Raw genomic sequence first — 13,405 nt, 5'->3', positions numbered from 1 at the left:
TTTGAGATCTATTTTCCAGAAATGCATTGTAAATATTTTGTAGTTAGAACATGAGAAATAGGTAGGGATGGTTATAGGATGTGTGGTTGGAAGAATGCTTCGTTTTCACTACTGGCGTGGGGTAATTTTTGTCTTTTTTTTTTTTTTTGCTTTGTTGTTGTTGTTGTTGGTTTTTTGGTTGTTGTTTTTTTTCTTTGTTTTATGCAAAACAGCCTAAAGGGCCACAGCTGCTACCAATTTACCAATTGGACAGGCTGGCATTAGGAAGGGCACACTGCTGCAATGACTTTTCTCTCTTCTTTTTTTTCTCTTTCTTTTTTAAAATAAGTATATTTTTCTGATTCTACATTCAATACATTTCTGAGACCCCCAAGCACTCTCCTTCTGCTTCCTTACAGCTGTCCTATCAATGAAAAATGTGACTTCTTAAGTGTTCATCAAGTGCAGTGGATGTGAGTCCACGCAGACTGGTCCATAACTCTGAAATGCCATTTTGCAGTCTTTTTCTCACTTGGTATTTATATTCTAATGGTTTTATTCCTTGCAGCCAAGCAAGGCAGGTTACTTGTTATTCCAAAGTTCTCAAAAAACGAACCCTTTCTGTGTATCTATCCTTCATTCTGTCTGTCCTGGGTTTTTCTTTGCAATGAGACAGATTCTGTTTCATTTTATGTTGTTGGCTTTGTTATTGGCTATGAGATTCAACCCCAAACTGCAGATAGTCACTATAAAATAAGCTGTAAGCAAAGTGTGATTTTCATTGCTTGCCTGTGGTGCATGCTGCTTTCCCCATGTAATTTTCCTGGTATTGAGGGAAAGTTCCCTCACGTAAATGAATTTCCTTGGTAATTTCCTTGCCTGTTACACTCATAGCCATAAAATTGCTTAGGTTGGAAAAGATCTCTAAGGTTTTCCAGTCCAACCATTAACCTAACTGCTAGGTGCAGCACTAGCCCATGTCCCTAAGCACAAAATCCACTTGTTTTTAAATCCCTCCAGGAATGCTGACCCCTAAACCTCCCCTGGTGCAACATGGGGCTGTGTCCTCTTGTTCTATGAACACCCAGAGGTTCAAACCCCAGTTTTTATTAAACTACAAGGGTAAATCATGCAGAGTCAATTGCATATGTTGTTCAGTGATAACTTCTGCCAGGAAACACATTCTCCTTTTTTTTCTTTTTTTAAGTTTTATTTACATATACTTTCTGAAGTGGGCTCTTTATCAAGTATGGAGGTTCTGTGTCAATAGCTCCAAAGTGGGAGTTTATGGTAGCAAGGACAGATTTGTCAAACTACATACTGTGACATGCTCTTAGCAGAGGGGCCATGGCAAGCAGGGGTGTTTGACATTTGGAGAAGCAGTGCTGTGGGTTTTCCTCCTGCCTTTAATTTCTAATCTTCCTGTCTAATCAATATTATGGCCTGGAACCCTGGAATCAGCATTCCCAGGAAGGAATTCTCCTCACTGAGGCATCTGGCAGGTTTTATCTGCAAGCAGGAAGCTGGCCAAACTCATAAAGCATCTGCCTTGTTAGTCCTGCTCCTCTGCCTCCATGGTTAGTTTTATAGTTGTGTGATGCCTTTCCAGATTGGTTTAAATTTAAAATATTACATGGAACACATTTCAAAACAAGATTAAAATGACAGTATGGTTTGGACTCCATCCTAAAAATACTTGCTTTCCCTGATCCTTAAGGACACAGACTCTGCTCTGATTTGTTTTCTGCTCTGGGTTTCAGATCCAGCGTGGGCACCAGAATACCTCATGTGGGTACAACCCAGCAGTAGGAGATCCCTCTAGGCTGAGGCAATTTGGCCCCAAAGTACCATGAGGCAATGCAGAACCAAAGCTGGAATACAGTTTCTTTTGTCACAATATGTGTATTTTGCTGTACCTTTTGTTTCTACTTTAAACAATAAACCACCAATAACAGGCAGGTGGTGGAAGCTGCTGAGGCTTTTGGACTTGTTTTCCTCTCCCACTTTCCTAATCACTAATGAACATTATCCAAGGAGCTTTTATTCTTGTGAGAAATATTTAATTTCTCATGTATGACCTGGGGACATAGTCAAAATGGAAAGAAGTGGAAAAACTTTCCCAATGCCTCCCCAAACTACATAGGTGTTCATTTGTGCCTCAGTGGAATAATGTAAATATTTGAATGACCTTGTTTTTCCTTAATATTGTTAAGGGAGTGGATCCCTGCAACAGCATCAGTGTTATTCCACAAACCCTGCCTGTGGGAAAGACCCATTAGAGAAATCAGCTCTGTGTAACCTAGCAAATTTTGAAGCAAGGGAAAAAAAGGGACTGCAGTAGTGTCAGATGGCAAAACTCCCATTGTTTCAGTAGGATCAATACTTCAGTAACTGGTCCTGCTTCTCCACAGAATGAGGAAGGAGGGACAACAAGCCCATGTGAGAGAAGTGGTATATATACATAGTATAGGTGGCACTTGTCAAATTTATTTAAAATCTCTGATGAGCATCTTCTTATTTCCCAAAGAGTAGTGTTGGTGAAAGCAGGAGTTTTTGCAGAAATGTTCTCATTTTTATTGTGTATTTTAATTTGACATTATCAAAATATGTAATTTCTAGCATTTTTTAAGTTGTGTGGGGTCATAAGCTCAGCAAATCTGTATGATGTTAACATTTTATACATATAATTTTATGTGCTAAAAATTGGAGATTTAAATTTATTGCTGCTATTTCAGTGTTGGGGGTTTTATTATTTTTTTTTAACGCATCAAGTCTGAGGTTCCCTTGCACAGACTAAACTAATCCCACTTGTTTTGCTGCTGGGGCAGAGAGGGATCTGGTGCAATCAAGCCTGTCCCTGTGCACTTGCATCCCAAGCCCCTGCTGGTAAAGGGAACATTTTTTCTGTTGCTGCAATGTCTAAAATGTTTTTTCTCAGCCTCTTGTAAAAGGAGCAGGCTTTTATCACATCTCTTCTTGACCCTGCACGTCCCCTCAGGGATGCAGTTTCTTCTCATGGCTGGCTGTTACACAGAGCTATAAAATCACACTTGGCCACACTCTGCCACCACAGCACTGCGTGTTCCCACCATGGGCTGCACTTACCTGAGACTGGCAAATTTCTACTAAATCATCCCCTCTGCTTGAACCAAGCCTGTTTCCAATCCCAGCAATTAATGTGTATGCACTGAGCTGAGGAATTCAGGGGGCTGTGTAAATGAATGTAGGGCATTTGCAGAGCACCCACTCCAGCAGGTTAAATGGAATGTGTGTAGGAAATATTCCCTTACACCTGCTGCATGGCAATGAGGGGCTCAGGCAGACAGAGCAGGCAGGCTGCAATCACCCCTGTGACTGCCAGGAGCATGCAATGGATGGATTCTCTCTCGGGGGTTTAATTGCAAAAATGAGACTGAGTTTTGTGGCTATTGATTTTGCTATTTGCTTCACCAGTCATTTAAATGAGTGTGGAAGGGAACTCTTGGGTGTTACACTGCTGAGAAATAATTTCCATAAAGTAATTGTGGTTTGTATCTTTACTAGGCATCCTGACTGCATTTCCTATGTAGGAATTCAGGACAGGGAGAGGTACAGGATCAGTTTGCTTATTAACCTTCTGGCTTTCTAGTCTATTATTTCCTGAACACTCTTTTATAACATACTTTATGTAATTAGCGCAAATCCTCTTATAAAGGCAGCTATCCTTGCAACAAGATAATTCTGAGCCTGGAAGAAACAGCTTGGGCTTTGGTTTCTCAAAACTTTTCTCCTTGAATAAAGAAATTTCTGGAATTTGATGGGTCCAACTGAAGCTGATGACAAACAGCCCTTGGGGGGCATCAACAGGGCCTTCATTTCGCTTCCTTTTTCTCCTCTTCATAAGAACTATTTTCCTTTATCACCTGAGCAGGGTTTCAGATACTCGACCACATCTGGATTTTCTGAAGCTTGTGTCAGGAAAAAGGTCTGACACTGCAAAAACCACAAATTTGCAGGATCTGTACTAAGGCCAAATCTTTCATAAAGAAAAACCTCTCCACCTGCCTGGTGATGTGCAGCAAAGAATACAGAAATAGCATAGATAAGTCTTTAAAGAATAAACCTGCTGAGCCAGAGAAGCACTGAAAACTTTGGCAGAAATTTTCTCTGTCCCAGAAGGTCACAGTGCACTTGTGGAGCTTGCAGTGTGCAGAGACAAACAAAAACAACCAAAAAACCCAAAACTACCAGCTGCCCAACCTTCCCACTCCTAAAAAACTCCTCTTCAACCAAAACTTTGTACAACTGTGAGGCAATTGGAGAGTATTTACATGAATTTAGTAAAAGACTAATTCAGTTATTCCTGTAAATGGGTGTTTTCTGCCTATCTGTGTAGAATGAAAGGATACCTTGGCTCAGGTTGGTATGGTAACAGCAAAAAAGCACATGTGTATTTACTCATTAAAAGTGCTGGCAGGGATTTTAAGTTCAAAGATTCTGTCCCTTGTGCCTCCATCTTGAAAAGAGCATTAAATTAAATGGTCCAAAAATACGTCATTACAGTTTATTTCTGGACTAGTTTTTAGGTCTTTTTAAGATCAGAAGGATGCAAAAAGTACCTAGAATATTAATTTTCTTATTACTTGGGGAGCTGCAACAAGGCCACATTGGGAGATGTATAATTTAAGTGCATCAGAGGCTCTTTATGAACAATTTTCATTGATTTTCAGCTACATATTCAAATACATTAAAATTACTATCCTGGACTGCCTTGCTGTATTTTACTGTCGTAACTTCTGCACAGTCTGAAAGACTTTTTCCTGCCTCTACATATTTACCATTGTAATTACAGGGATGGTACTGATGTTTTTCCTACTTCCCAAAAAACACACAGGGTATGATCTTGCATTTAATTTGTGAACAAAATGTACCTGAATGTTAGAGGAAAGCCAAGTCTTGTTTCTTTAATCACGTTGTGTAAATGGATTTCAGGAAACAGAATGAGAATCAGTGTAAGTAACATAAGCTTTATTATCAAAGTTTCATCCACCTCATAGGACTAACTTAGCTATTCATCCAGGTTTTTGCCTGAGGAGGGAAGATTAGACAAGAAAATTTCATAGGAGCTGGTCTCCTTTGATCACACATTTTATGATATATCATCTATGTTACATTTTAATGCCCAAGGTTTGCAAAAAGCTCAATATATGGCTTCAATTTATGGGTGGCAAAGCAGGAAACCTTTCTGTGGAAAAGGTCAGTGAACTGAGGGTATGCTCATATTCTTAAATACAACAGATGCAGTAAAAATGCACCTCTGATTATGGCAGGCTTTCCATGAATCTGAGACAATTTCCAAAGGCTGACTTCTTGTAATCACTTCAGAACCATTTGCCTGAGGTTTTAATGTTAAAATGGAGATGTTCTGACCTGCAGGGTAAAGACCAACAGGTAAATGACTCTGGCAGTCACCCAGATTGTTAGATTAGATGTAAAAATGCCCTTATAGCCTAACCCAAGCTCACCAAGCAACACAAACTTCTCCTTTTCCGTAAAACTTTTGCATATTGTACAGGCAGTTCTTGGAATGGAGCCAGCTATAATTCATTTGGGTTTTTTTGGTTCTTTTAATTATCAGCTCAGTCACTGAAATAAAAACATAGAAGTAGACAGGAAGGCACTAAACCAAACTTCTGGTGTGAGGTAAAGTGCTGGGTCTGCCAGGAAACCAGAAATTTCTTTATGATGAAAGCCCAAAAATATATAAAATACTGTTTTCTTTGCCTGAAAAAGAGCTCTGTATTTCCACCTTCAGCTACTATTTTAATAATTAACATAAAAATATGTAATTTATGCATGTTAAACTTGTCCTTCATTGGAGCTTTTCTGAAGGCCAAATTCATCAGTGTTCTGAGATGTAATTGGCAAAAAATATCTGTAGTAGATGCAAACCTTGTTTTGCACAAACTAACTCACACTGATAAAGCAATTTCTTGAGTGTCTATTTTTCCCTTCTATTGGTCTAGTTCCACACATTCTTCTAAGGGTCTAAACTTTTAATTTTTATGCCCTAGAAGTTTTTATGGTCACTGCATGTCACTGGACCCAGCTACACAGATTTTGCTCTTTTAGTCTTCTCTAACAAGTCAGTCCACCTCCATCTGCCTCAGTTTATGCTGCTCTCAGTACCCCCAGTGTGTCCATCTGTTAATGAGGTGGAACTACCACCAAAACTCTTGGGAGTGAGACTAATTCTTCCCCGGCTGCTGACATGACCCTTTGTGATGGTTGTACTGGGCCACGAAGGGATTGTGAGGAGGAGACAAGAGGGGAGCTGGCAGACAGCAAGATGTGTGTCAGTTGTGGTAGATCTCAGGTGGGAGAACTGATAATTCTGACTGACTGATAATCAAGTGTCCCTTGAAGCATTAGGCAATCTTTTTTAATGCACTCTAGGGCCCAGTCCTAGAGGCACCTGCAAGATAGAGAGGATCAGCATATTCAGTTTAACTTAATAATTAATCGGGAAGCAAGCCAGAAGGAAAGAGAAGTCCTCACAGTCCTTGGAGCTCAGGAGATCTTTGATTGTCCCTGTACCTACACAATTTTCCTAGGGAAGGAAATGACATTTCAGTAAGTGAAGAAGAGTGGTTTAAATTTGCCACTGGCAAAATTTTAGTTGCGCTTTTTAAAACTACTTCCTTGCTTGTCTCATATTTGGGATCTGGCAGATTACTCACCAGTAGCTTCCAGCAGTTTGTTAGTCTTGAATATGTTGTATGTGTTAATGGCCATTGTAATTTCCATAACATATTTTGAGTGAGCTTGGAAGAATAAGGGCTCAAGGCCAGGCTGGATGGGGCTTTGAGCAGCCTGGTCTAGAGGAAGGTGTCCCTGCCCATGGCAGGGCTTGGGAGGAGATAGCCTTGAAGGTCCCTTTCAACCCAAGGCATTCATGTTTATGTTTAGATGTTAAATGAGCCTGTCCCTGTTTGGTGGTAATTCAGCTGAACCCCCTCTCTTGTGCTGGGACAGTTCAGTCTCGGGGTACAGGTCTGGCTGGTGGCCACAGAGCTCCCTGCCATGGCTCGTGCTGGGTGCCTGTGCTGTGGTGGGTCCATCAGCATGCCAGCCCTGCTAGCAGAGTGAGACAGCAGTGCTCTGCAACCCTCAAAATTCATAAAAAATTCTAAGGGGAAATGAAACTACCTGGATGCTGAAAAATCCTGACATCCCCCTCTGAACTCTGACAGCTCACACCGAAGGCTTGGGGATTTGTCCATATATATATATATATATATATTTATAAAGAAGAGAGGGGGGGGAAAGTAATACTGTGAGTTCTTCTGGCATGCTGAACCAGTGTGCTCCTGCTCACCCTGCTGGGCTGGCGAGGTGCCTGGAAGGAGCAGGCAGCTGCCTGTGGATCCCTGCACAGCTCCGTGCTGGGCACGGCCCTGCCTGCAGCACAGCCCCAGCTGCTCTGGCACCACAGCACAGCAGCTGAAGCACAGCTCATGTTTAAAAAATATTTCACTGTTGAATTACAGTTAATTTAAATAAAGTCTAGCTGATCTTCTTTTGGCCCTGCCAGTCTGGGAAGGCAGATTGTGAGCCTTTGAGTGCTGCTCTGCACAGCAGAGCTCAGCTCAGGATAAAGGTTGTGGAATCTGGTTTTTTTTCCTGCAGTTTGGATCATGCTAAAACTTTGTTTTTACCCATATCATTGTAGAGGTTTACTTCTATATCAGTATGATTTTGCTGTATGAAGGCAAAGCACATGCCTATTTGATTTTCATTATCTGAATTCCTAGCACTACTATTCTCAAGACATTTAGGCTAGACAAAACAGTGATTTAAAACATAAAGCAGCATTTATGGCCTATTTTCCAGTATTTATAAAATTTAGTAAGCATACATGCACGATGAATCATGGTAGTGTCTTCTGCAGACAAAGCTCCCTGGAATAAATACTTGATGCATAGTCAAGCAGAGCTCTGTTTATGCAAAGCAGAAAATGCAGATACAAGGGTTTCTGTCTTAAAAGGTAATCCTGAGGTAAGGCATTATAGTTGGCTGTTTGTTTTTAATAACAGGAGGGAGAAAACAGGTAGGATTTTTAAGGAACACAAAGTAGGGTTTGTGTTTACATTCAATAACACTGATTTTATATTTTGGGGCTGGGAAAAGGCTTGTCTTACAAAATCAGCCCAAGTAAACATTGTGTACAAAGCTGTAATAACACCTGAAATATCACTTGATGTGGCTTACACCAGGCTGGCTTGAAGGGTACATGCTTCATTGATTTTCAGAGCTTATTGCTTGTAATATTTCTGCAGCACACTCATTACAACTCCTGGCTGTTATCGGGCTCGGAGCAGGCAGCTGTGAGCTGACAATAACATCTGAAGCTGCAAACCCCAGCTTGAGAGAGATTTACCCTTTCCAAAGTGATTATGTAGATCAAACCAGCACTCTTTCCTTTGGAATTCTCTTGCAGTGCTCCCATATAACATTTATACAGTATCTCATTGCTCATCTGAATGGCAGCTTGTTCCAGGCATAAAGGTTCACATCTGTGCTGCTTTTGTAAGAAAAGAGTTGTGGGGAGGTTGATAATAAAATTAGTATTGCCAAGAACCTTTTAGAGTATAATCTCCAACCCAAACCAGTTACCTGGATGTTTGTTTATGCTGTACCCAGGTAAATACCAGCAGGGTCTGAGTATTTTCCTTCTGAACAGTGATTGACTTATTTTTCTACAGCAACACAATCTGGATTAAGATCTACTTGGAAATTGAGCTGAACTTCCTCTTTTCAATAAGAAAAAAGTTTCCCTGAAGGTACAGCCATCACTTCAGTTCAATCAGCAAACTGGAGGAGTGAACTGAATTCTTGTGATTTAATTAACAAGAAAATGTATGTTAAGATAGGGTTAGCCCCATAAATCAAAACAGTTTCTGCCCTAGAAATCTGTGTTGGTCTGGTGCTATGAGTTGTCTGGCCTTTGAAGGAAAACAGATACATATTTAAAACTCTAATGTAAATAATATATATTTGTATAATACATACATAATTATAATATATAACATATACTATATACATATAAATATCTATAAAGTATCTGAACTCTATTATTTCTGAAGTATGGGTGCAACTCCTATTTGTACTGGTTGAGGCTCTGGTGTTATTCAGCTTGGAAAATGAAGTCAGGTTGATTTAGACTGCCTTGAATCAATATAATAGAGGGTTATGTATTGTAAGAGTGACAAAGAAAAAAAAAATCAGTCAAAAATTTCTCTGCTTTTTTCCTACTATTGCAGGTACAATGTTTTCCATTAAATTAAAACTGTCACTAACAAAATGCTACTTAGATTTAGTATGCCAGAGAACATATCTGACATAAAGAAGCAAGAAGGAAAACAGTGCCCACATCAGGGAAATCTATCATGAATTAGAAACTCCTGAGGGGCTGGCACAGGCAGGCTCAGTCCTGAGCACACTTATGCAGACCCACCAGAATAAGTCCTTAGAGCCTGGTAAAGCACCTGGCACCTTTATGCTGAGAGGCTTGTGCAGGACAACATCCCAAGGCTGCCAGTCCCAGGCTCAGTAAAGGGAAAGGATTTTTAGCTGTGGATAGAAATCTCTGATACATCCTCTCACAAAAATGCTTCTTTTGTTCCCTGTACCTTGAAGTGATGTGTGGTGAGAGGCAGCAGTAATTCATCAGGGCAGGAGCTGCCTGTGGGACACAACACTGAGTTGTCATTGTTTTTCCCAGTTTTTGTTTTTAAAAAAGCGGTGAAGAATGATACCAGCTGTCAAATGAAGGTGATGTAAAAGCAGGTACTTTGCCTAATTCTCTCAGGTTGTTCAGTTTCTGAATTTCAATCCTGGCCCTTTGCTTTCCTACTCATGAATTTCTCTTACTGCAGCACAGAGTTCTTTAACACTGCCAGCCCATAGCTGTGCTGGGCCCCAGTGACACAGTCCTGCCTTCCACCTTGATGTTTGGAATTGAGTGAAAATTTGAGTTAACAAACACCTAAAGGGGGACAGTAATGAGCTGATCAGGTCAATACTTTGCTGCTGAGATCTTGCTAAACTCCTCTTTACACAGGAATTTCTGACTGTGGCCATCAGTGAGAACCCAGCTGTCCCTGGCTGTGGTCAGTGATGGGCAGGGCCCAGGTGGGTGGCATTCCGTGGTTCTGCCCTGGTTAGGATTTGACAAGCCCTCTTGGCTGCTTCCATAAGCTTCTTGGAGGGAAGAAGATGTACATACAGCTTCCCCTGTACAAACATCACTGTGCCAGAAAAGCTTGAGAGATTTTTAAATGGTTTTTTGTAGCTTAGCTGTACAAGATAAAGGGTTTGTTTGCACCCTCATAAATATTCACATATCTCTGTTTATACATGTGCAAATGTATAACATGCATGCTTTGAAAGTGTAGTGTTCAGGACATACCCATTTTTACTGGAAGCCTTTCCCTTTAAAACTTGATTCTTTAAGGAAGGGGGGAACTGAAACCTGATCTACATGGTTACTAAATACAACTATCTCTCAGAGGGCACAGTTGTGCCTCTAGTTTGTAATAGCAAGAAAAACTCTCTGTCATTCTCCAGAGCAGCAAATTATTGCAACCATTTAAATAAATAGGCTGGCTCCTTCATTATAGAAAGTTTGCTTGCTGAGCTAGATGTACAATATATTTATTTTTTTCATGAATATAAATGTCTGCTACTGATGGAAACAGTCAGCTGTCAGTATACTGCAAATGCAAATTGCAAACTGATGGTTGAACAATTAAGATCTAGTGCACAGAGCTTATTGCCACTGGAGGACTGTAATTGAATTCCTATTGCTGTCAGACAGGTTGAAAATTACTGTGATGAAGAGTATCAGTTTTCTACTTTACATCTCGTTGTTTCCCAGCCAAAGAGCATTGGTGTTATGGAGGTTCCCACAAATAGATAATTGAATAGAGAGCAGCAAATGACAGAGGAATGCTACCTGCCATTAAAGAGGAAAGTAATTAATGCTCTTCAGCTTGATTCCCTCATGCCCATGAAATCCAGGGATCTAAAATCAGGGTACTTCCCTCAGTGGTCCTGGCTGTGTTGGTGTGTGTGCAATTAGTGATCAGACAGCTGTGTACCCAAATACTGGGTGATACTGTAATTAATTTGATAAATTGATAGGGTTCCTCTTAATACAGAGGAAAGTTATGGTTGTGTGACATATGAAAGAGGTTCTGAAGTAATCTTTGGTTATATGCGCGAAGGTAGAGATTTTACTAGTACCTCTAAAATATTCAAGGTGTGCACGTACACATGCTCATTACATCTTAATTATAAGAACTCCGAATAATCTCTGGAGTGAGCAAACAAGGAAAGATTAAATCATTACTTACAATGTGCATTAGTTGGTGCAAAACTCCTGCTTCTTACATAGATATTTCTGCTTCTGATCTTGCAGGGAAAAGTATGAAACATGGAGCTGTCTAATGCTCATTTCTCTGAGTTTCCTTTTTGGGGAGGTTGTAGCTCACAATGAGAGTGTTCTGTGCTGCTCTGTGGAGTAGACTTCCCTGCCATCACAAACCTGAAATGAGTTTTGTAGCCATTGAAGATGACTGGGATGTCCCAGCACCCCTCCCTTGGTAATGTATGATAGCAGGATGTTTGCATCAGCTGGGCTGCTCCCTCTGGCAGGAGCTGGAAAGGGATGGGCTTCCCCAAGTCCTCCAAAAACTTTGTGCAGTGCAAAACAACTCACTCCAAGCTGTAGCACATGTATTGGACAGCTAAGGTTAGACTGAGAAGTGTTTTCTGTGCTGAAGGTTTGGAGCTTAAGCTCTCTGCCAACAGTGGATCTCACAATCAGAAATGCTCAAGAGGCGCTGCACCCTGTAAGGAAAAATGGAAATTTGTTCTGATGGGGTCAGTCATACCACATCTTCTTGAGCTGTACCAGCCCTGATCCACCTTGACCTAATGCTTAAATAGATGCAGGTGTGAAGATCCTGTCAGCTGCTGTAATTTCAGAGAACAATTGGCTTTGGAGATGTCAGCTTTCCTGTAAAAAGGGACTTTAAAATTTTTGGGCATCTAAGATGGATTGGAGAGTCTATCAGGGGGATAGGGCTATTGAAGAAGCATTTGGCTGTGAAATCTGTTTGGCCAGGCCTGTCCCTCATGTGGCAGCAGCCTGGAGCTGTTCCTCATACAATACAGGTATGCATCCAGCAGTACAAAAGAAAACACCTGCTTCATCTAAGCAGCTACAAAATTTTTGTTAGACTATGTTGTAAAGGCCATGTGTTGTGAAACTTATTTGAATTTAAAATATTGCTGCTGTGAGTAATTCTCTGTTTAATTTTCAATTACCCTGCTCAGCATGATTGTGCACATATTCCAGTATATTAAATGTGAAAAGAAAATGAACATTCTGGAATACGAGCAAGCAACATGCTGTAATCATCTGAATAGGCATTTTACAATTTAAAATAGTGCAGTAGAAAAATAAAATTGAGGGCTCTGCACAGCTTTCATGTCTATTTTATGATCTTCAGAAGTCCTGCATGTACTCCATATGTGAGTGTATATACCCCACTATAAAAACAAAGACAAAATGGCAATTTTTCTGCTTACTTTGTAAGCTGCATAGCTCAGTTGATGAGGATGAAGGAAAAGGACTCTTAGGCAGTCTAACAGATATTATTCCTGAGTTTGTTATTTTCAGTATCATGTAACATGATTTTCTTGCTCTTGTGGTCATCAGGGCTCAGAGCTCATTAGTACCCTGCTTGTGGCTGAATTCACTTACTTTGTATCAGCAGTGAATCCTGAACAGAAAATTGCCTGGTGTTTACTTCTGTTTCCTTAGTGGAAGTGTAAATCCATCTGGATGTTGTAGGGAAATTCTATTGTCACATTGAATATTTAGTACTCCTTAATAGAATTCAATGCAGTATTTATTATTTCTGTAGGTATCAGCAGTTGGTGGGACCATGCAGTTCTTATTGCTTCAAGAACCATTAAATCAAAGCAGAACAACAGCAGTTCAAGACAGATGTAGTTTTCTTTAAGGCATTCCAGTGCCATAAATGTTGTGCTAATGCAGAGATGGTAGTGACAAACAGCCTCCTTTTGGCAAAACCAAACCTATTACAATCTCATAAGTGTTACACTCCAGCACTAAATAATTCGTGGTATTGGCAGAAAGTTTCTGTTCTATAAGTCTTTTCAGTCCAATGGAGTGAGATGTAAATAGATCTGAGGAGCAAGATCCATCTCCTCCTTTATTAAGAGGTTATTGTACATTAATAGAAAAATGCTCCCACATACAGGATTTGCCAGTGCATTGTATGATATGCTTGAAAACCACATAATCTAGTGCTTCAAAATGGTTTTGTCCCTGATGAATACTAAAAGTCCAAGC

This window comes from Passer domesticus, chromosome 13 (genome assembly GCF_036417665.1).
Source record: "Passer domesticus isolate bPasDom1 chromosome 13, bPasDom1.hap1, whole genome shotgun sequence".
In the NCBI taxonomy this organism is placed as follows: Eukaryota; Metazoa; Chordata; class Aves; order Passeriformes; family Passeridae; genus Passer; species Passer domesticus.
The sequence above is the reverse complement of the archived record's forward strand: the minus strand, read 5'-3'. Positions refer to the sequence as shown.